The sequence below is a fragment of the Pseudorasbora parva genome, chromosome 14, assembly GCF_024679245.1.
Source record: "Pseudorasbora parva isolate DD20220531a chromosome 14, ASM2467924v1, whole genome shotgun sequence".
In the NCBI taxonomy this organism is placed as follows: Eukaryota; Metazoa; Chordata; class Actinopteri; order Cypriniformes; family Gobionidae; genus Pseudorasbora; species Pseudorasbora parva.
Genome location: NC_090185.1, coordinates 4,300,522 through 4,322,666, shown reverse-complemented (window position 1 = coordinate 4,322,666; position 22,145 = coordinate 4,300,522). Strand labels below are relative to the sequence as shown.

Here is a 22,145-nt window from a genome sequence, read left to right as displayed (position 1 = left end):
CCACTATTGTGTAGAGGAGGTTCAAAAATGTCCCAATTTTCACTTGATATGGACAGGGGTGTAAAATTGACTTTAGAAAGATGGCAGCATAATCATTGTATTTGTTCTCAGAGATCGGTTGCTTTGTTAGTAAAATATGTTGACTTTAGCAATCTTTGTTTCATTATATGCCAACTGTGGCCGTTCAAAACTGGGGGGGGAATGTGCGCGTGGAAGAGAGGACGTGTATATTCCTTCACACACAGACGAACGGGTCAATCTATTGCTTAATGCATTGCGGAGACTCTTATACAATTTACAATCATTGAAGAACATCTTTGATTTTAATGAAGGAAGAAAAAAAACAAGAATTGATAGGTCAAAAATCCCACAAATAGTCTATAAACAAAGCATCCGGCTGTCTTTGAGTTCACACGGTTGAAGTTACTCGTCAGGCTACAGAAGAATACCATAATTCCTCCATTCAGCTAACGTTAGTCTTATTAGGACATCGATAGTCGCGCAGACCTATCAACCCAGCCACAACTCATAATTGGGAATAACATGCCTTAACACCGAATCGACCACAGAGGCCTGGGGTCAGCTTCCTTTGCTGTTCGTCCAGAAATCCAAGATCAAGAAGTGGATACTCGTTTATGTTTTTTCTACGAATCTTTGCGTTGACATGTAACTAAACATGAGTGGAATTTGCACCGCACCTTGATGATCATGACAAGAACAGCATGTATAGTTATTTTTATGGAAGTGAATTAGATTTAAATCGTTGTCATGCATGAATTAATTATATATTTTTAGCAATTTTACATATAATAATCAGTGGTGGAGGAAGTACTGAATTTCAGTACTTAAGTAAAAGTACAAGTAACCAGAAATATATTTACTTTAGTAAAAGTAGAAGTACTACAACGACAACCCTACTTAAGTAAAAAGTAAAAAGTACCTGATTTTAAATGTACTTTAAGTATTAAAAGTAAAAGTACTTGAATAAAAATGTATTCTCTTAATGTCTAATTCTAATAATTAAAAAGAAGAAAACAGTATGAGCGGTGGCGTTGTAAATGAGTTAGTTTTGGGTTGATGTAATTGTTCTTACCATCTGTTGCCGAGTTTACATTCTGACTTACAATTCTGCTTATCTGCAAAGTTAAATGTCATTTTTCTGAAGCGACATTCTCATCGGCTGTGATGTATTTAAATCTTCATATTTATGATATTTTTACCTTTTATAAAGGACATTTTCCCCTAATCTTATTAAATATAGGCTTTGCTTCAGCTTTCCCTTTATATTCTTACATTTGATTAATAAATTAAATTAGAATAAGATTCAATAGAGTTGTTACCAATCCAATTAAATAATTAACACAGAAAAATTACAACTGCACTAAATAATGCTATGAGATTGTTTTAACTAAAAAAAGTGAACTAAACCACCAGTAGATGGCGGCAGGTGAATCCTTATGAGAGAGTCATTGAGTCGATTCGTTCAAACGGCTGATTCGTTCATAAATGAGTCGTTTATGAATAGGGCATTGAATCTTTGATTCGGTAACGCGCTGTTGCGGTGCAATACGTTATGGTTCGGATGTGGAAATCTGATCTTGGAAATATTTTCGCTGCTGAAATAGAACAAAAGCAATAAAGCAATCAATAAAATGTAAGTGACTTGATGTTAATTAATTGTTTAAGGAACTGTCAATGGTAAATGGTAAATGGACTGCATTTATATAGCGCTTTTATCCAAAGCGCTTTACATTTTTGCCTCACATTCACCCATTCATACACCGACGGCGATGTCAGCCATGTAAGGCGCCATCCAGCTCGTCGGGAGCAGCTGGGGTTAGGTGTCTTGCTCATGGACACTTTGACACTTGGTCAGGTGGAACCGGGGATCGAACCACCATCCTTCTGGTTTGTAGACAACCTACATGAACCACTGAGCCACTGCCGCCCCAGTCGAGCCACTGTCAAATGAAATCAGTGTCACATTTTCTGTCGTGATGGTATTCAGGAAAACTACACTCGTTGGTCGTGTCATGTGATGTTTTTTTAACTGTTATAAAATATAAAAACTAAACATTTTTAATTTTAATATATTATGTTACTGAGTTTCTTTGTGTGAGCGGGGCTGATTTGTTTCCATTTCTCCTCGAGAGGCTGCGCGAGCCTCAACAGCGCAACCGGTAATTCATTAGATAATAACGTACATTATATATTATTATCCGGGCAAGCCTTAATCTCCAGCCCTGAAACTGACCAGAAAATGTAACGAAACGTTGTAGAAATGTAGTGGAGTAGAAAGTATAATAATTGCTGCAAAATGTAACGAAGTAAAAGTAAAAAGTATGCACTATTAATTATACTTAAGTAAAGGATACTTGAAAAATGTACTTAAGTAAAGTAACGAATTATTTGTACTTCGTTACATTCCACCACTGATAATAATCCACAATGATCACATTACAGAAAACTGAAATTGCACCTCAAAATAACACAGTGTCAATACTTTTGAGACCCCCCAAAATTTCTCAAATCACATTTTCAGGGGCCGAGCTCCCCGTAGTTCGCACCCTACACACACACACACACACACACACAAACTTGCTCAATGGCACTTCAGTTAATACCTGCCGGTATTGAGAATCAAACCCGAAACCTTCTATCAATTAGTCCACGACTGCCCCAAATGAACCCCATCATCTCGCACCATCTGTTTTGACATTGATTCGTCTCTACATAATTAATATTCACCTGTCTCCTCTTAGACAAGGGTTAGATTAAGGTTAAAGCGGGAGGGTTTCGAAATGTCGTCCATAGGTTTATAGGCAGAAGGTTGAAATGGCAAATCAGCTGAGATTGTCACCATAATGAATTCATCCCTGGTCGTAAAACCCCTCTCCATACATTAACCTACTCTTGAAAGGTTAGCATACACGCTCCTTCCAAGGGTACGTAGCCACCGATAAGTGCACCGCGTGCATATTGTTGTCATTGCTGTAGCGTTCTCCAACTAGCCTGATTGTCCCCATCATAATGCGTTTATGAAAAGATATTTCTCTCACAGTGGTAGCTGATTAGCTAACTAATTGTAAGCGGTATAAAGGGAGGCCAGGCTCAGACGTTGGCATGTGGAGAGCTGCGCTTAACAGTTCCACTCCCACACTCTCATTAAAATACCATTCGGAGTCTGATTATTTGTTTTAGCGGTGGAATGCTGGAAAGGGGGCAGCCTACACTGTAAAAAAATCCAACGTATGTTTTGTATGACAAATTCAGCTTTTAAAGATTATTCAACTATTTAACATGAAAAAAGTTGAGATGGCTCAAAGTTTGTACCACTATTGACCCTAAGTTGAGAAAACTTATAAATGTTCTGCTGCTGGTTGCCTTAAACTTAAGTTTTCTCAACTTTTTTTTTTCATAAAAAGAAGGTTTATTAGGGCTGTGTATTGCCAAGACTCTGGCGATACGATATGTATCACGTTACAGGGGTTACGATACGATATATTGCAATATATTGCGATATTGTAAGAGAGGCAACATATTGCGATATTTCTTTTTTGTGTGTTTTTGTTTTTTATAATTTAAAAGAATAAAGAACACAACCATAAGCCTAAAACACGAGACAAAGTATTTTATTTAATTAATACAGTATAATTTATATCACTAATCATATCATATAAGTTGAGGGAAATGTAAAGTTACTGCAGGATTCTTTATGTGTATATGTTTTAAAGGTTCACAGTATAGCAGTGGCTATTTAACAACAGAAAGTGCAGTCCATTTCATGACTGAATGACTGTTTGTTTTATATTTAACACAGCAGCCCCGATCACACAGAGCGCGTTTTTGCAGCGAGAGGCGCCTTTTTTCAATGGATTTCGGTTGGCAGAGAGCGTTATGCGCACTGCTTATGCGCACTGGGCGCCTCACGTCTGAAAAAAAGTCAACTCTGAGCAGAAAAGCGTGCAACTTCATCACGCTTATGTTCTGTTGTCCAAACGAATGAATGAAGAGGCGGGCCTTCCGTTGTGTTGACCGTTACATTGATTTGACTGACAGTACAGGTGATTCGGGGGTTGCCTAGAAACATTAAAGCGCACTGCTCATTTTTGAATGAATAAACGCCGACCAAAGAAGGGAGTGCAGTGCACCTAAAGCTGTTTTCTATAAAGCAGTCTATTGTATAAAGTGCTATTTCAAGTAACGTTACTGAGCTGCAGAGCTGGTGCATCCATATCCACATCGCTATTATCTTTCGTTCTCCTGCCACCGCTGTCAGTTTTGGAGTGTGTTTATTTTGTTACTGAGAGGAAAGCGTGCAGGACATTCTATCGAAACACTTCTCAGCAGCGCGGGTGACGTCAGGATGTTAAGCGAGCTCTCTGTTTCAATGTGTTTCCCGAGTATTAGATTATAACTTGGCCTATTTTGCAAACAAAATGATTCTTGTCGATTTCCTTAGTGGCTTCTTTATAGCTGAAGCCAACATGAGTCCACACTTCAGCTCTGTATACTGCAGGAGCGGGATAATGCTATCGTCTTGAGAGCTGGGTTTGCTAATGTAAACACTAACGATGCACTTTCACCTTGCGCTTCTCCGGCTCCGCGTCCGTTATACGTTCTGAGATAACACTGCCATCTAGCGGTTGGGTGTTATACAGTCTGTGGTTTAAACCGAACACAAAGCCACGAATCTTGGATGTAAATAAATAAATATATAAATATCGATACAGCGTTTTTGAGAATCGATACAGTATCGCCAAACATAATATCGCGATATTCACGTGTATCGATATTTTCTTACACCCCTAAGGTTTATGTCGGCTGAGTCGGGTGAGGTTATTCCACATTGACACACAACATGGGTTTTGGTTTTCGCAACAATAATTATCTGTTCTGCAAGCTAATGAGAGTGGAGAGTAAGCAAAAGCCTTACGCATCGTAGTTTCGGTGAGGATGCTAATCTCTAAAAGAGGTTTTCTTTGCTAATACAAATCTTTATTAGCACAGTCTTCGTCCTGTTTTCTGGCGTAGTTTAGCACTGTTTTCTGGCGTAGTTTAGCACTGTTTTCTGGCGTAGTTTAGCACAGTTTTCTGGCGTGGTTTAGCAGTGTTTTCTGGCGTAGTTTAGCACAGTTTTCTGGCGTGGTTTAGCACTGTTTTCTGGCATAGTTTAGCACAGTTTTCTGGCATAGTTTAGCACAGTTTTCTGGCGTAGTTTAGCACAGTTTTCTGGCGTAGTTTAGCACTGTTTTCTGGCATAGTTTAGCACTGTTTTCTGGCATAGTTTAGCACAGTTTTCTGGCGTAGTTTAGCACAGTTTTCTGGCGTAGTTTAGCACAGTTTTCTGCCGTAGTTTAGCACAGTTTTCTGGCGTAGTTTAGCACTGTTTTCTGGCATAGTTTAGCACTGTTTTCTGGCATAGTTTAGCACTGTTTTCTGCCGTAGTTTAGCACAGTTTTCTGGCGTAGTTTAGCACTGTTTTCTGGCGTAGTTTAGCACAGTTTTCTGCCGTAGTTTAGCACAGTTTTCTGGCGTAGTTTAGCACTGTTTTCTGGCATAGTTTAGCACTGTTTTCTGGCGTAGTTTAGCACTGTTTTCTGGCGTAGTTTAGCACAGTTTTCTGCCGTAGTTTAGCACAGTTTTCTGGCGTAGTTTAGCACTGTTTTCTGGCATAGTTTAGCACTGTTTTCTGGCATAGATTAGCACAGTTTTCTGCCGTAGTTTAGCACAGTTTTCTGGCGTAGTTTAGCACTGTTTTCTGGCGTAGTTTAGCACTGTTTTCTGGCATAGTTTAGCACAGTTTTCTGGCGTAGTTTAGCACAGTTTTCTGGCGTAGTTTAGCACAGTTTTCTGCCGTAGTTTAGCACAGTTTTCTGGCGTAGTTTAGCACTGTTTTCTGGCATAGTTTAGCACTGTTTTCTGGCATAGATTAGCACAGTTTTCTGCCGTAGTTTAGCACAGTTTTCTGGCGTAGTTTAGCACTGTTTTCTGGCATAGTTTAGCACTGTTTTCTGGCATAGTTTAGCACTGTTTTCTGGCGTAGTTTAGCACTGTTTTCTGGCGTAGTTTAGCACTGTTTTCTGGCATAGTTTAGCACTGTTTTCTGGCATAGTTTAGCACAGTTTTCTGGCATAGTTTAGCACAGTTTTCTGGCGTAGTTTAGCACAGTTTTCTGGCGTAGTTTAGCACTGTTTTCTGGCGTAGTTTAGCACTGTTTTCTGGCATAGTTTAGCACTGTTTTCTGGCATAGTTTAGCACTGTTTTCTGGCGTAGTTTAGCACTGTTTTCTGGCGTAGTTTAGCACTGTTTTCTGGCGTAGTTTAGCACTGTTTTCTGGCGTAGTTTAGCACTGTTTTCTGGCGTAGTTTAGCACTGTTTTCTGGCGTAGTTTAGCACAGTTTTCTGGCGTAGTTTAGCACAGTTTTCTGTCGTAGTTTAGCACTGTTTTCTGGCATAGTTTTAGCACAGTTTTCTGTCGTAGTTTAGCACTGTTTTCTGGCGTAGTTTAGCACTGTTTTCTGGCGTAGTTTAGCACTGTTTTCTGGCGTAGTTTAGCACTGTTTTCTGGCGTAGTTTAGCACTGTTTTCTGGCGTAGTTTAGCACAGTTTTCTGGCGTAGTTTAGCACTGTTTTCTGGCATAGTTTAGCACTGTTTTCTGGCATAGTTTAGCACTGTTTTCTGGCGTAGTTTAGCACTGTTTTCTGGCGTAGTTTAGCACTGTTTTCTGGCATAGTTTAGCACTGTTTTCTGGCATAGTTTAGCACAGTTTTCTGGCATAGTTTAGCACAGTTTTCTGGCGTAGTTTAGCACAGTTTTCTGGCGTAGTTTAGCACTGTTTTCTGGCGTAGTTTAGCACTGTTTTCTGGCATAGTTTAGCACTGTTTTCTGGCATAGTTTAGCACTGTTTTCTGGCGTAGTTTAGCACTGTTTTCTGGCGTAGTTTAGCACTGTTTTCTGGCGTAGTTTAGCACTGTTTTCTGGCGTAGTTTAGCACTGTTTTCTGGCGTAGTTTAGCACTGTTTTCTGGCGTAGTTTAGCACAGTTTTCTGGCGTAGTTTAGCACAGTTTTCTGTCGTAGTTTAGCACTGTTTTCTGGCATAGTTTTAGCACAGTTTTCTGTCGTAGTTTAGCACTGTTTTCTGGCGTAGTTTAACACTGTTTTCTGGCGTAGTTTAGCACTGTTTTCTGGCGTAGTTTAGCACTGTTTTCTGGCGTAGTTTAGCGCTGTTTTCTGGCGTAGTTTAGCACTGTTTTCTGGCATAGATTAGCACAGTTTTCTGCCGTAGTTTAGCACTGTTTTCTGGCATAGTTTAGCACTGTTTTCTGGCATAGTTTAGCACTGTTTTCTGGCATAGTTTAGCACTGTTTTCTGGCGTAGTTTAGCGCTGTTTTCTGGCGTAGTTTAGCACTGTTTTCTGGCATAGATTAGCACAGTTTTCTGCCGTAGTTTAGCACTGTTTTCTGGCATAGTTTAGCACTGTTTTCTGGCATAGTTTAGCACTGTTTTCTGGCATAGTTTAGCACTGTTTTCTGGCGTAGTTTAGCGCTGTTTTCTGGCGTAGTTTAGCGCTGTTTTCTGGCATAGATTAGCACAGTTTTCTGCCGTAGTTTAGCACTGTTTTCTTGCATAGTTTAGCACTGTTTTCTGGCATAGTTTAGGGCTGTTTTCTGGCGTAGTTTAGCACTGTTTTCTGGCATAGATTAGCACAGTTTTCTGCCGTAGTTTAGCACTGTTTTCTGGCGTAGTTTAGCACTGTTTTCTGACGTAGTTTAGCACTGTTTTCTGGCGTAGTTTAGCACAGTTTTCTGCCATAGTTTAGCAGTGTTTTCTGGCGTAGTTTAGCACTGTTTTCTGGCGTAGTTTAGCACAGTTTTCTGGCGTAGTTTAGCACTGTTTTATGGTGTAGTTTAGCACAGTTTTCTGGCGTAGTTTAGCACAGTTTTCTGGCGTAGTTTAGCACAGTTTTCTGCCGTAGTTTAGCACTGTTTTCTGGCGTAGTTTAGCACAGTTTTCTGCCGTAGTTTAGCACTGTTTTCTGGTGTAGTTTAGCACTGTTTTCTGGCGTAGTTTAGCACAGTTTTCTGGCGTAGTTTAGCACTGTTTTCTGGCGTAGTTTAGCACTGTTTTCTGGCGTAGTTTAGCACAGTTTTCTGGCGTAGTTTAGCACAGATTTCTGTTGTAGTTTAGCACAGTTTTCTGGCGTAGTTTAGCACAGTTTTCTGGTGTAGTTTAGCACAGTTTTCTGCCGTAGTTTAACACTGTTTTCTGGCGTAGTTTAGCACAGTTTTCTGGCATAGTTTAGCACAGTTTTCTGGCGTAGTTTAGCACTGTTTTCTGGCGTAGTTTAGCACAGTTTTCTGGCATAGTTTAGCACTGTTTTCTGGCGTAGTTTAGCACAGTTTTCTGGCGTAGTTTAGCACAGTTTTCTGGCGTAGTTTAGCACTGTTTTCTGGCGTAGTTTAGCACTGTTTTCTGGCGTAGTTTAGCACAGTTTTCTGGCGTAGTTTAGCACAGTTTTCTGGCGTAGTTTAGCACAGATTTCTGTTGTAGTTTAGCACAGTTTTCTGGTGTAGTTTAGCACAGTTTTCTGCCGTAGTTTAGCACAGTTTTCTGGCGTAGTTTAGCACAGTTTTCTGGCGTAGTTTAGCACAGTTTTCTGGCGTAGTTTAGCACTGTTTTCTGGCGTAGTTTAGCACAGTTTTCTGGCGTAGTTTAGCACAGATTTCTGTTGTAGTTTAGCACAGTTTTCTGGCGTAGTTTAGCACAGTTTTCTGGTGTAGTTTAGCACAGTTTTCTGGCGTAGTTTAGCACTGTTTTCTGGCGTAGTTTAGCACAGTTTTCTGGCGTAGTTTAGCACAGTTTTCTGGCGTAGTTTAGCACAGTTTTCTGGCGTAGTTTAGCACAGTTTTCTGGCGTAGTTTAGCGCAGTTTTCTGCCGTAGTGTAGCACTGTTTTCTGTTGTAGTTTAGCACAGTTTTCTGGCGTAGTTTAGCACAGTTTTCTGGCGTAGTTTAGCGCAGTTTTCTGCCGTAGTTTAACACTGTTTTCTGGCGTAGTTTAGCACAGTTTTCTGGCGTAGTTTAGCACAGTTTTCTGGCGTAGTTTAGCACAGTTTTCTGCCGTATTTTAGCACAGATTTCTGTTGTAGTTTAGCACAGTTTTCTGGCGTAGTTTAGCACAGTTTCCCGGCGTAGTTTAACACTGTTTTCTGGCGTAGTTTAGCACAGTTTTCTGGCATAGTTTAGCACAGTTTTCTGGCGTAGTTTAGCACAGTTTTCTGGCGTAGTTTAGCACAGTTTTCTGGCGTAGTTTAGCACAGTTTTCTGCCGTAGTTTAGCACAGTTTTCTGCCGTAGTTTAGCACAGTTTTCTGCCGTAGTTTAGCACAGATTTCTGTTGTAGTTTAGCACAGTTTTCTGGCGTAGTTTAGCACAGTTTTCTAGCGTAGTTTAGCGCAGTTTCCCGGCGTAGTTTAGCACAGTTTTCTGGCGTAGTTTAGCACAGTTTTCCGGCGTAGTTTAGCACAGTTTTCCGGTGTAGTTTAGCACAGTTTTCCTGTTTATTTTATTTTATTATATTTTATTTTTATTTTGTAGTTTAGCACCATTTTCTGCCTTAGTTTAGCACTGTTTTCAGACTTGTTGTAAGTAAAACGTTTTAAACATCTTATTGTTCATCTTAATGTGCTACAATATGTTGTTTTTAGACTGACTTCCTTGCAGAGGGTTTGCATAAGATGCAATTCTTGGATGTTTGCTTTGCTGTTTTGTTGTTCATTTCAGAGGAAAAAATCCACAAGATATTTTTCTCAGAAAATAGTTTTCTTCAACAACCCATCAGGCCTCTTTTGTGTCTCATGCCTTCCGTTTGTTTATGTGTGCTTAGATCGTATTGTGTCTCTGTGACTGCCTTTCAATCGTGTGCGAGACCGAGAGCCCCCACTTACCGATTGAAGATTGTTTTCTCTAGCCGAGTGGCGGTTGAGTGAGAAATCTGGAGTGAAAGCGAGGGATGAGGAATGAGAGGGAGAGCGAGTGGGAGAATGTCAAAAAGTCAGGGCAGATGGACAAAAGGGCCAGTGTTATCGGCCCCAGAAGATCGGCCCCCAGAATGCCACAGCTGGTTCACATTTCCACGGGGAGCGATGGCGACCGGCTGTACTCCACTCTAGCTGACCCCATCTTTTTCTTTCACACACACACACTAAATCTAGCCCTTAGCACACACTCGCTGAGCTACGCTACAGCACAGACACTCGCAATGTTCAGAATGGCATTGTAGCTTACTCCTTACTTAAAATGGTGCTGTATTCACCTTATTTTCCATGACAACAAGGGTGACGCCATTGCGTTCGTTTTGTCATCTTACTTCCGGCTGAGAAGGACTTCTTACTTCCGGTGCAAGAAAAATTCCCAAATGGTGCCGTATACTAGTACATCCTAATTTAAAAAATAAATAATGCTTGAAATTGATTACTTGCATACATGTTACTACAAATTGTGGTGTATACTGTGTACTACATCCTTTTTTTTTTTTAAATGGCATGTTCGAAATGGAATACTTCCATACATGTTAATTAAGCTGTATGTGTACTGCATACTTCATTAAAATAGCATATTTGAAATGGAATACTAGTTTGCTCTTACTATAAATATTTGCTTTATATATTGTGCACTACATACTAGATACTATTTTTTTTTAAATAGCATAAAAATGCTGTATACACTGTAAAATAGCATGTTTGAAATACAATACTAGTACGGAGCCCCACACATGATATGCAGGAAAAAATAGTATGCTAAATTGTGCACACAAATTACTAATTTGATCCCTCGATTTATAGGTTTTGTGCACGATTTATAAATCGAGAGAACAAATTAGTAAATTGTTGCGCGTGATTTATAAATCGAGGAAACTAAATAGTAAATTGTGCGCTTGATTTATAAATCGAGAAAACAAATTAGTAAATTGTTGCGCGTGATTTATAAATCGAGGAAACTAAATAGTAAATTGTGCGCTTGATTTATAAATCGAGGAAACTAAATAGTAAATTGTGCACGTGATTAACTTTTTTCCCTTGCACGTCATATGCGGGGCTACATATACTAGCTTGCTCCTTAATAAAAATTGTGCTCTATATTGTATACTGCATACTAGTTTTCAAAAATAGCATGTTCGAAATGGAATACTAGCTTACATGTTACTCAAAAATCATGCTGTGTGTACTGCATACTACATACTATGTCGTTTTTATAGCATAAAAATGCTGTACTGTATACGGCATACTAGTTTTATAAAACAGAAAGCATTCTGAACATGCTGCATTGTTGACACTTCCTCGTGTTTTTTCTTCAGCAAGTGGGTTATAAACTACAAAAAGCCTTTAAATCCATACTTTAAGTCTGAAGTTTGATCAAACAGGTCAAGAAAGAGATATTGCTGATGTTTATTCTACAGTATGCTATTATGATCTTTTCCTCAGGAACTCTGTCTCCTAGTAGCTTCGTGACCAACACAAAGTCAAACAGAGCCTCAAATAAAACTTAATTCTGGAGATCTGACAGTGTTTAGTGAGAGTCTATTGGGTAAAATGAGAGGATTTGAGTTTATGTGCATGTTTTTGAGCGTTTTTGCAGTGGCGCGTCACACTCGTCCCTCTGAATGTTCTTGCGCACGCAGAAAGCTGCCATTGAACATGGTCCGTCGGGCAGCACCTTTGTTTTCCGAGTGTTTTCGTTCTAGTCTATCATCTTTACGTGACTCCAGCCAAATCTGTTTTCATCCAGATCCAACATGCACTCCCTGTGCGTGTGTGTGTGTGTGTAACCCCCCGCTGTGTGCTTCCGGGGAATAGCTTGCTGTAGTAAACAGGGCTCTCTGCGCTGTTTCTCTTGTGTGTTTCATACATGAGCTTATTCAATCCCACTCTATAATCCCCAATGCCTGTCTGTTCGGGCCCTCGGGCCTTGTTACCAGCGCTCAACACACACAGCTCTCATTGCCCTCGCTTTATCAGGGTGGGGGAAACGATGCTTTCCATGCACAAAGCTGTGGTTATATAATGTTTTATAAATATTTATGTGGGAGGTTAAAAAAAAGGGCATTGGCTATTTACACTAAATGTTAAAGGGTTAGTTCAGCCAAAAATGTTAATTGTGTCATTAATTCCTCCTGTGGTTGGACAGCCGTCAGACCTCCGCTCATCTTCACACACAGATGAAGATATTAGTGTTGAAATCCGATGGCTCAGAAAGGCCTTCATTAGCCCCGTTTCCACCACAGGAACTTTACCCAGGAACTTTGGGTGGTACTCGGTGTGTTTAGACCGCAGGAACCAGGGTCTAAATGAAGTAACGGGTAAATATTTCCCCCTCCAAACGGCCCTGCTCGCGAGGTAGTACTTTTTCAAAGTTCAGGAACTTTCGAGGGTGGGACTTGGGCGCTGAACATGCTGATTGGTTGAGCTCACGCAGCATTTTAGTTCAACCAGCATTTTTAAAAGTCTTTTGCGAGGTTCGGTCTACATTCAGTAAATATCAGTCTAGCTCTCTGTCTGGTGGCGCGCGCTCGTCTCAGCCATCTCACGGTCAATGTCCGTAATAGCTGATAACACTGCATGAAAAGTGGGATTTTCGTCCCCGTAAACGGCCGGAAATCTCCCTGATTTTCGACAATTAACGTCAGTTTACAGCCTGTGAACGTCGCGTTCGTCTGTGCCACATATTGACGGAAACGAACCATGACGTATGTGGAGCTCGCGGAGGCATGCTGGCGCCGGCGCTAATGGCTCTAATTAGCATATGAATAGCAGCTCTGGGCAGCGCCTTAGCGGAATGGCTTGAATTTCCTCACTCAGTATTGGTTGAAACTACTACATTGAAACAAGAAATATCACTCATGATTGGTTGGCAGATCTGTTACTATTGGTCAACCTGGGTAATAAATTAATAAATTTAAACCCCCGAATTATAATAATTTTACACACATATATATATAAAATTATGATTTGCATATTATTTTTTAATTGTATATATTCATATTCATGTGATATGCTATTATGTTTTATATTCATGTCATTGTTATCCTATGGACTACGCTATTATAACCATCAAGGACATTCATTTATTGAGGAAAGGAAAATATGCCAGGGACGTGCAGTTTATTCAAAGAAAGAGCTTTATTAGAACAAACACAAACACACAACCAAATGCAAAACGTTTGAGATCTGCCCACACAACAATAGGAAGCTCACGAGAAGCCCAAAATCCTACAGCACCATGAAGTCTCTGTTTTCCGCTTCAGAGCTGTAGGTAACTAGCGCCATTCTGTCTGTTTTAAGTCCATTTTTCAGACGTCTGTCGTGCGTTGCCCTGTTCTTTGGAATCGCCTCTAATCTCGATTGCAGCGTGGCACAGAGCTCGGCGAGCTCCTGGCTGGTCGAACAGTCCATCCAGACACCGCGCGAACGATGCCGTCTTCCTCATCAGACATCAGGTCTATGGTAGCGCACTTCCAAAGGCCCACCTCATCCTCAGCTAACACACTCTTTCTTGCTTGAAGCAGCTGTAAAAACAAACAATAAAGACAATCAGTATTGCGCGATGTACTGCGTAAAATGCACCTGAAAAATAGTCACACTGACCAAAAACGGATCTAATCTAATAAATCTTACCCTCTTTCTTCTCAATCGACTCCGAGCTGAACTCTTCACAGCTTCTGCGTGCGATGCAAGAACTGGATGTTTGTACCTCCTGCGTACTGTCTCTATGTCTTACATGCAGCTGGAAAACAATTAAATGAGTGTTATGACGAAGTTGTGAAGACGTCGTACTGCTTCCTGTAAAATGACCAGAAAAAGAAAACACTTTTATAAAGCAACTTACATTTGTTCTTTTACAAGGCTAATTTCAGCTTGTGCTACTTAAAAAGCTTTGCTTTAGGTTACTTTAGCTTAGATAACAGTCTTACCGCAATCTTAGGACTGGTCTTCTCTTAGGCACTCGTCTTCTCTTCTTAAAGTTAGTATCTTCCACACAGTTTTTCGACTCCAAAGCAAGCAACCCATCATCTATGGACAGCAACCTGGAGATTACTAAAGTTAACTGCTCGTTAAAATCGGCAGCAAACTGAGCAAGCTGACGAGATAGCCCACTGATTGCATTCAGCTGTTTATTCCCGCCGGTGTTACGGATCAACTGGGGATCATGTTATCTGGGGACGGGCGCGTGCACGCAGCTAGTTTTACCTGGATTTACAGCAGATGGTAGACGAGGACAGATTCGTCACAGCGGATTTTCCACTGAACAGATTTAAAACGCTTTCCACATTATTGGTAAATGTTTGCATAATATCAGGCTCTGTGTTTTCCTCTGTCGCTGCTTTGCTGTATGTTTCAAACGCAGTTTAAGGGAATTTTTAATGTGGTTTCATTTCACAACACAGACCACGCCCACATTTTGTTACATTCTTTTCGATGAAAGTCGTATCCAATGACAATTACATTCAATAAATTACATTGTGTCGTATTAGTATCGGAATTTTTATTTTATTTTTAATAACTATTGTTTTTGTAATTTGCTTAGGGTATTTTTTAAATTTTATATATATATATATATATATATATATATATATATATATATATATATATATATATATATATATATATATATATATATATATATATATATATATATATATATCCTAACTAAAATAACTCATAGCCTGTCATATTACCTTTCTCATATTAGCCTATTATATTCTATTATAATCTATTATATTGCCCACCCCTTGCCCACCTGCACATCCCAGCTGATATACAAGATTTGGGGGGTCATTCTGCATTTGAAAGTTTGAAAGGGTTTTAAATCTTCTAAATAAAGTAAAATGATTCAAAATCAAGTAATTTATATATGCCAAAGTCAACTTTAAACATATACAATGTAATTTCTAAACAGCAAAATTGTGGCCAGTGAAAATGCTGAGTGGCTAGTAACTTTGGAAAACCACTAGCCACAAGTTAATGTCAATGTATAATATGTGTATATATATATATATATATATATATATATATATATATATATATGTAGTGCCGTTAAAATTAATTTGCGTTAACACGTTAATTTTGACAGGCAATGATATATGATATATAAAGTTTGCTGATGTATGACGCCGCTTATTAGCAGGAGACCGCAATGATTGGTAAAAGTTGCGGTGATTGGTCAAAATTGCGAGTCGCACTGAATTCACGGGGACTGATTGCAAATGACACACAATAAATAATCTAGAATACTTTCATCAAATATATAAATTCAAGCTTAAGTGTAAGATTTTAAAATTAGGCTCTACTAAGCCTGATCTATCTAAGAGATTTTTTTAGAAGGAAGTTAATACCTTTTAGAAAAATGTCACTTGGGTTAAAACTCCTGCTACCCTGATTTGCATTTGTATAGCTCACAGCATGTTCATTTACATGTTAAAGCCTCCCCTGGAGTTAAGGGAAGGGGGGTCTTGGGGGGGACAACTGCCAAGCAAGGCCCACGTCAATTTCTGACAATTCACGGCAGTTTTCGGTGTCGCCTGCAAACTGCCGTGTACAGTCGTAAACCTGATCTTCCACGACAATCTACAGTGCCGCTTACTGACGAAAATCCCACTTTTCATGCAGTGTAATAATATACATTGTCATTTTAAATCTAGCTTTACAAGCTTTCTGAATATGCTGCTGAATCTGCATATTAGTGCTCTTTTCTGTCGTTGTTAATTTCCTCTTTGGTAAACCTATACATAACCAGCAAAAGCAGCACAGCTTGAATCTCTTCCTTACTCGTTATTCATTTTTTTTCACCATGTAAACGACCTGACCGATTACTTTTAAGTGTGTGTCCTTACAAGACGTGACGGCGCGCGCCGCGCTCATGTTGACAAGAGAGGAAAGTTCATTTTTCTGAGGGGTAAACTTTTTATTTCGTAAGTTATGAAGATAATGTTGGAATAATGACACAGCGTATATTGCCCCGGGCAGTTTTTACTTTAACTGCGCCTGACAGAAGAATTTTCTGAGATGATTATTACACTTTACAACAAATAAATATCTTATATAATGCTGTATTAGTCCTGGTGGCCGTTAAGAGTTGCTATGGCTACAGTTAACACATTCAGCTGCTGGAGGAAACAGCGTGGACGTTTTTGATGCGGCAGACAAACTGCATGTGACAAAATGATTGCGATTGAAAGTCATCACATGTAAACACCAGATCGGTTTAGATAACGTCTCATGTAAACAGTTCACTAAATCTTTCAATCGGTACACACAAAAATGATTACTGTCCTTCACTGATTTGGAGGAGCAGTCGCGCGCAGTCCTACATCACCGGACTAATTTGCCTAATCTTCTCGGAACTTTATCGCGGTGGAAACGCAGACAGCTGCAGGTCTGGGGGGATAAAAGTTCCTGTAAAGAAGTTCCTGGTACAAATTGTTCCGGGTAATTTTGGTGGAAACGGGGCTATTGACACCAATGTCATTTCCTCTCTCAAGACCCATAAAGGCACTAAAGACGTCGTTACAAAGCCCATCTCACTACAGCGGCTCTACAATCATTTATGAAGCGGCCAGAATAGTTGTAAGGTGCTTTCACACCTTCCTTGTTTGGTCCGGATTTTCGGACTTTTCAATTTGGTACGAACCAAAATTACAGGTGTGAAACCTCCCTCGGACCATGGTCCGGACCAAACAGACGAAATTTGGTCCGACGAAAAGAGGTAGTCTCGGTCCGGACCAAACTGAACAAAGGTTCGGTTCGTTTCTTGTGTGAAAGCATTTTCTGTATAGTTCGGACTTTCAGACCATTTACAGGAAGTTCTGGTGTAGGATTAGTGAAAAAACACAGATTAAACACACAGCACACGCAGTGATGGAGCGTGCAGCATTTTAAACAGAACCGCTTGTAGTCATGTCAGCTCGCGTGAACAGCGTGCTCTGCTTGACTATATATATATACTATATTTCTAATGTCTGTGAGAAGTAGCCTGTATGCTGAGTTTCGGTTTATTTATGAGGCCGCTCCAGTTCATGTGCAACGCAAATGATCGCTCCGTCACGGGATGTCTGCTATATTATTTATTTAAGCTTATTTATTAAATTCAGGCAAATTATGAAACATTAAAATTAAGATACAATTTATACAAAGCTTTCTACAAAACAGATCTTAATGAAGTGGTCAAAATTATTTCTGACTCGATGTCTTTGACATATATTGCACATCTGTGCTCGTTTCATAATCAATTTAGCCTAGATGAAATTTAAAAATAACAATATAATATTTAAACATAACTATAAAATTAAATGCATTGTTTGGCTAAAAAGCCTATCTTCTAGGAGCTCCTCCTTTCCTGTCGGCGCCGATAATGCACAACGAGGACGTTCATTTGGTGGATTTGCCTCGAGTATAGTTGGTGCTGCAGATAGTAATCCCATAATATTAACAGTATTGGCAACGATGCGTCTGTTCATTCATTCTTGTCAAAGTTAGCCGCTGAATTGACAACACACTGACGTCAGACGCACGTCTGCTAACAAACCAATCAATGTTCAGATGCAGCCCACAGAGATGAAGACGACAGGACGCCAGTGCGAGTGTAAAGTTCTTTGGTGCGCTGACATAACTGCAATGTGAAAGCAAACCAAAAAGAACCAAATGTCCAAACATGAACGTTGGTTCGGACCTTGGTGCGGACTTTCAGGTGTGAAAACGCCCTTAGTGCGCAAAAAAACTAAATAATGACTTGTATAGTGATGGGCCGATTTCAAAACAAAGCTTCGAAGCATTATGAATCAGTGAATCGATTCATGATTCGGATCGCGTGTCAAACTGCTGAAATCACGAGACTCTGCCGATCCGAATCATGAATCGATTCACTGACTCATAACGATTTGAATCTTCAAGAAGCTGCAAGTTCACTGCAAAAAATGTTTTCCTTACTTAGTATTTTTGTCTTGTTTCTAGTCAAAATATCTAAGAAGTCTTACATTAAGAAACATTTACTAGTCAAGTACAAATTATTGTCTTGTTTCTGGCAAAAATAACTCAAAATGAAGAGAGTTTTTGCTTAAAATAAGATAAATAATCTGCCAATGGGGTGAGAAAAATAATCTTGTTTTCTGTTTGAATTAAGATTATTTTTCTCACCCCATTGGCAGATTATTTATCTTATTTTAAGCAAAAACTCTCTTCATTTTGAGTTATTTTTCCCAAAACAAGACGATTAATTCTGCTTGTCTAGTAAATACTTCTTGTTTTAAGAAATTTTAGATATTTTGATGAGAAACAAGACACAAATACTAAGTAAGAAAAGCATTTTTGCAGTGTAGAACAAAAATCCAAATTCAAATTATTAGAAAGCCTTTATTTAACTGGATATTTCATAGTTTTTTCATAATTTCATAGATTTAAAATTTAAATCGCGTGTCGAACTGCTGAAATCACGTGACTTTGCGATCCGAATCATGAATCGATTCACTGATTCATAACGGTTCGAAGCTTTGTTTTGAAATCGGCCCATCACTATATAAGTCGTTATTTAGTTTTTTTTGCGCACAGAAACTCTTCTGGCCTCTTCATAAATGATTGTAGAGCCGCTGTAGTGAGATGGGCTTTGTAGCGACGTCTTTAGTGCCTTTATGGGTCATGAGAGAGGAAATGAATTGTGGAGCTCATCTAGCTTTATCTAGCGGACCGTAACGCCACTGTGCTCCGCCCACATGCTCTGATGAAAAGGTGGTCAGTATCCTAAGCGCGGCGGTAGAGCGCGTGAAATCAGTGCTTTTAATTTGAAATGTGAGTGTCACAATGTTCTGCGGAGTCACTTTGTCGCCAGGGGCCCGTTTGCAATGTGGGCACTGCCTGCGCTGTGTGTGGTTACGCCCCTGCGGCGGACGCGTTTACCTCAGCTCTCATCACGAGAGCTCATCCATGACTGTCGATATATCTGACTCCTGCAGCGTTTGGGCTGTGAGACTCCCTCAGTGGCTCAATCACATATTGAACACACACTCACAGTTATTAATTGTAGTGTCTGTTCTCTAACTGAACTGATTTTATGAAGATGAACGCGGTGGGAAAGTGCTCCAGTAGCGGTGGCTGTGGGAGGGGCCTCGTAGGGCAGCGAAGCATTCTGGGAATTGTAGTCTTTCATCCCCATGAGACAAAAATAAATGTTCTGTCTTTTCTCAGTCTAGAAAGCACTAAATTAAAAAATTATTTCACATTTCTTCTACATCAATGACCCAGTTTAAATACAGATTCATCTTCCCAGCGATGAAGTACTCCTTTAAACATTTAGTTTGGCTCTTTATTTCCACATTTAGAACATTTTCTTAATTTTTCTTAATAAATGCCTTTCCGATGTGATTTGTCCTGAGAAAAGAGAGAAGAGGCTGATGGGAAGTCGTGTTGATCGTGATAAATCAGTGAGCTATTAGCCTTACGCTAATGATTACGCCACTGAGGACGTTAAACTACAGGCGCTTTCTTTAAATGTTGGGTATCACTTTAGTGAGGGGAACACATATTCACTATTAACTCCGACTTTTGCCTCATAAACTCCTAATTTACTGCTTATTAATAGTTAGTAAGGTAGTTTTTGTCGTGTTTAAGTTTAGGTATTGGGTCGGATTAAGGGATGTAGAATAAGCTCATGCAGAATAAGGCATTAATATGAGCTTTATAAGTGCTAATAAACAGACAATATCATAGTAATATGCACGCTGAGTTAATAGTTAATAACTGAACCCTAAAACAATCAGATCTGTCCTATGGTGTGACATTTACAGAAAGTTAAATATTTGAGCAAATCTAAGTCAAAATACAGTATCTTGACCCCTTCAACTAATGAAACTTGTCAGTGGAGCGGCCCGATTTAAAATCAGGACATTATCTGTCACACCCAAGGATATTTCAGCATTTTTAGTCTGTTTATGACCTTGCTATTCCAAGCTAACCTGTCATTAGCAGTTAGCGAGACACATTTGTATAATTTTCCATGAGGATACAGTTTTTAATTAGAACGTGTCATTTAGGGGCAGCACAGGACAACAAACTTAACAACAAAACTTAGTGGTTGCAAAAAAAAGTCAATATTTAAACAATTTAAAGACAAAATCTGACCGTGTGCTTTACAGTAACACGACCTCTAACGGGGTCCTTCGACTGATTAAACTTGGCAGTGGAACTGCCCGATTAAAAATTAGGACATGGTGGTTTTCAGTGACAAAAATTTACGCTTTAAAAAAATGTTTTACTAAAATAAACACTTTATGCCTGAGGCATTTATGTACATTTAAATGATTTTCTTTTTAATTTATAAAAGTTGTAATATGCTTGAGACTTGATACATGCTTGTTTGTGCGTGTGTGTGTGCGTGTGTCTGCGTGTGTGTGTGTGTGTGTGTGTGTGTGTTAAACATAAAAAGCAAAATGACTTGAGAAGCAAATTTACATTTTATTTTAATAATCATATTTCAATCCTAAAATTAATACTATAATACTAACCTTGCATTGTGTGTGTGCGTGTGAGTGCGTGTGTATGTGTGTTTGTGGTGTGTGTGTCTTAAATCTAAAAAGCAAATGACTTGAGAAGCAAATGTACATTTTATTTTAATATTAATACTAATGTTAATACAATAATACTAACGTTGCATTGTGTGTGTGTGTGTGTGTGTGTGTGTGTGTGTGTGTGTGTGTGTGTGTGTGTGTGTGTGTGTGTGTGTGTGTGTGTGTGTGTGTGTGTGTGTGTGTGTGTGTGTGTGTGTGTGTTAAACATAAAAAGCAAAATGACTAGAAGAAAATTTACATTTTATTTTGATATTAATCCTAATATTAATACAATAATACTAACCTTGCAGTGTGTGTGTGTGTGTGTGTGTGTGTGTGTGTGTGTGTGTGTGTGTGTGTGTGTGTGTGTGTGTGTGTGTGTGTGTGTGTGTGTGTGTGTGTGTGTGTGTGTGTGTGTGTGTGTGTGTGTGTGTGTTAAATATAAAAAGCAAAATGACTTGAGAAGCAAATTTACATTTTATTTTAATAATCATATTTCAATCCTAATATTAATACAATAATACTAACCTTGCATTGTGTGTGTGTGTGTGTGTGTGTGTGTGTGTGTGTGTGTGTGTGTGTGTGTGTGTGTGTGTGTGTGAGCCTGTTTATGTGGTTTATGAGGACACAAATTTGTATAACTACATGGGTATTACACTGGTATTACACTATAAATGTGGTTTATGAGGACATATCAAATGTCCTCATAATTCAAATGGCCTTAAAAACATACTAAATTATGTTTTTTTGAGAAAGTAAAAATGCAGAATGTTTCCTGTGATGGGTAGGTTTAGGGGCAGTGTAAGGGGATAGAAAATACGGTTTGTACAGTATAAAAACCATTATGCCTATGGAGAGTCCCTGTAAACCACATAGACCAACGTGTGTGTGTGTGTGTGTGTGTGTGTGTGTGTGTGTGTGTGTGTGTGTGTGTGTGTGTGTGTGTGTGTGTGTGTGTGTGTGTGTGTGTGTGTGTGTGTGTGTGTGTGTGTGTTTTATGCTTTATTTGTGGCCTACTTTTCATAAGCATAAACCTAGCTATCATTCATTTTTAATGTTTTATTGGTGGTGTGTTGTTGTTGTTGTTCTAAAACACAAGACCTTTGTTCGATTCGGTCTGGAAGCCACGTTTTCACCATGGGAATATGCTCAAGGTTGCTAGGATTGGGAGAAAGCATCTCCCTTAGCAAGATATTGCTGTGGAAAATGTTGACTCGATCTGATTTCTAAAGCACTCTGGAAACTCAACAAAGCAGAAGAAAATACATTTTGGAAAAGACGTCTGCTTCTATTTTAGACAGAACTGGACAGCAGGCTTGATATCCTGCATAAACATGAGCGTTTCGTAGTGAAACACAATCACACATTCTCCCGTTGTTCTGAACACACACACACACACACACACACACACACACACACAGGTCGTTCTTCCCTTGAGATGGCAGATCCGAGCTAGCCATATGGAGCAGGCTGCATCTTGCTGGGCTCGCCTGACGACAGCCGAACAGCTTGGGCTGTACTGGAATGACAGCCTTCAGTTTTTTTCTTTTCT

At 39.4% G+C, this 22,145-nt stretch overlaps 1 protein-coding gene and 1 long non-coding RNA gene across 38 annotated transcripts in view; one reads left to right on the top strand and one right to left on the bottom strand.

The window, feature by feature from the left end:
- ptprsa (protein tyrosine phosphatase receptor type Sa) overlaps positions 1-22,145 on the top strand; it is a 361,627-nt gene that overhangs the window by 122,444 nt on the left and 217,038 nt on the right. The window lies entirely within an intron of this gene.
- Positions 13,145-14,443, bottom strand: LOC137039381 (uncharacterized). Its single transcript, XR_010897627.1, has 3 exons — positions 13,973-14,443; positions 13,677-13,785; positions 13,145-13,567 (listed from the first exon to the last, which is right to left on the bottom strand). It is a non-coding gene; the product is annotated as an uncharacterized lncRNA (long non-coding RNA).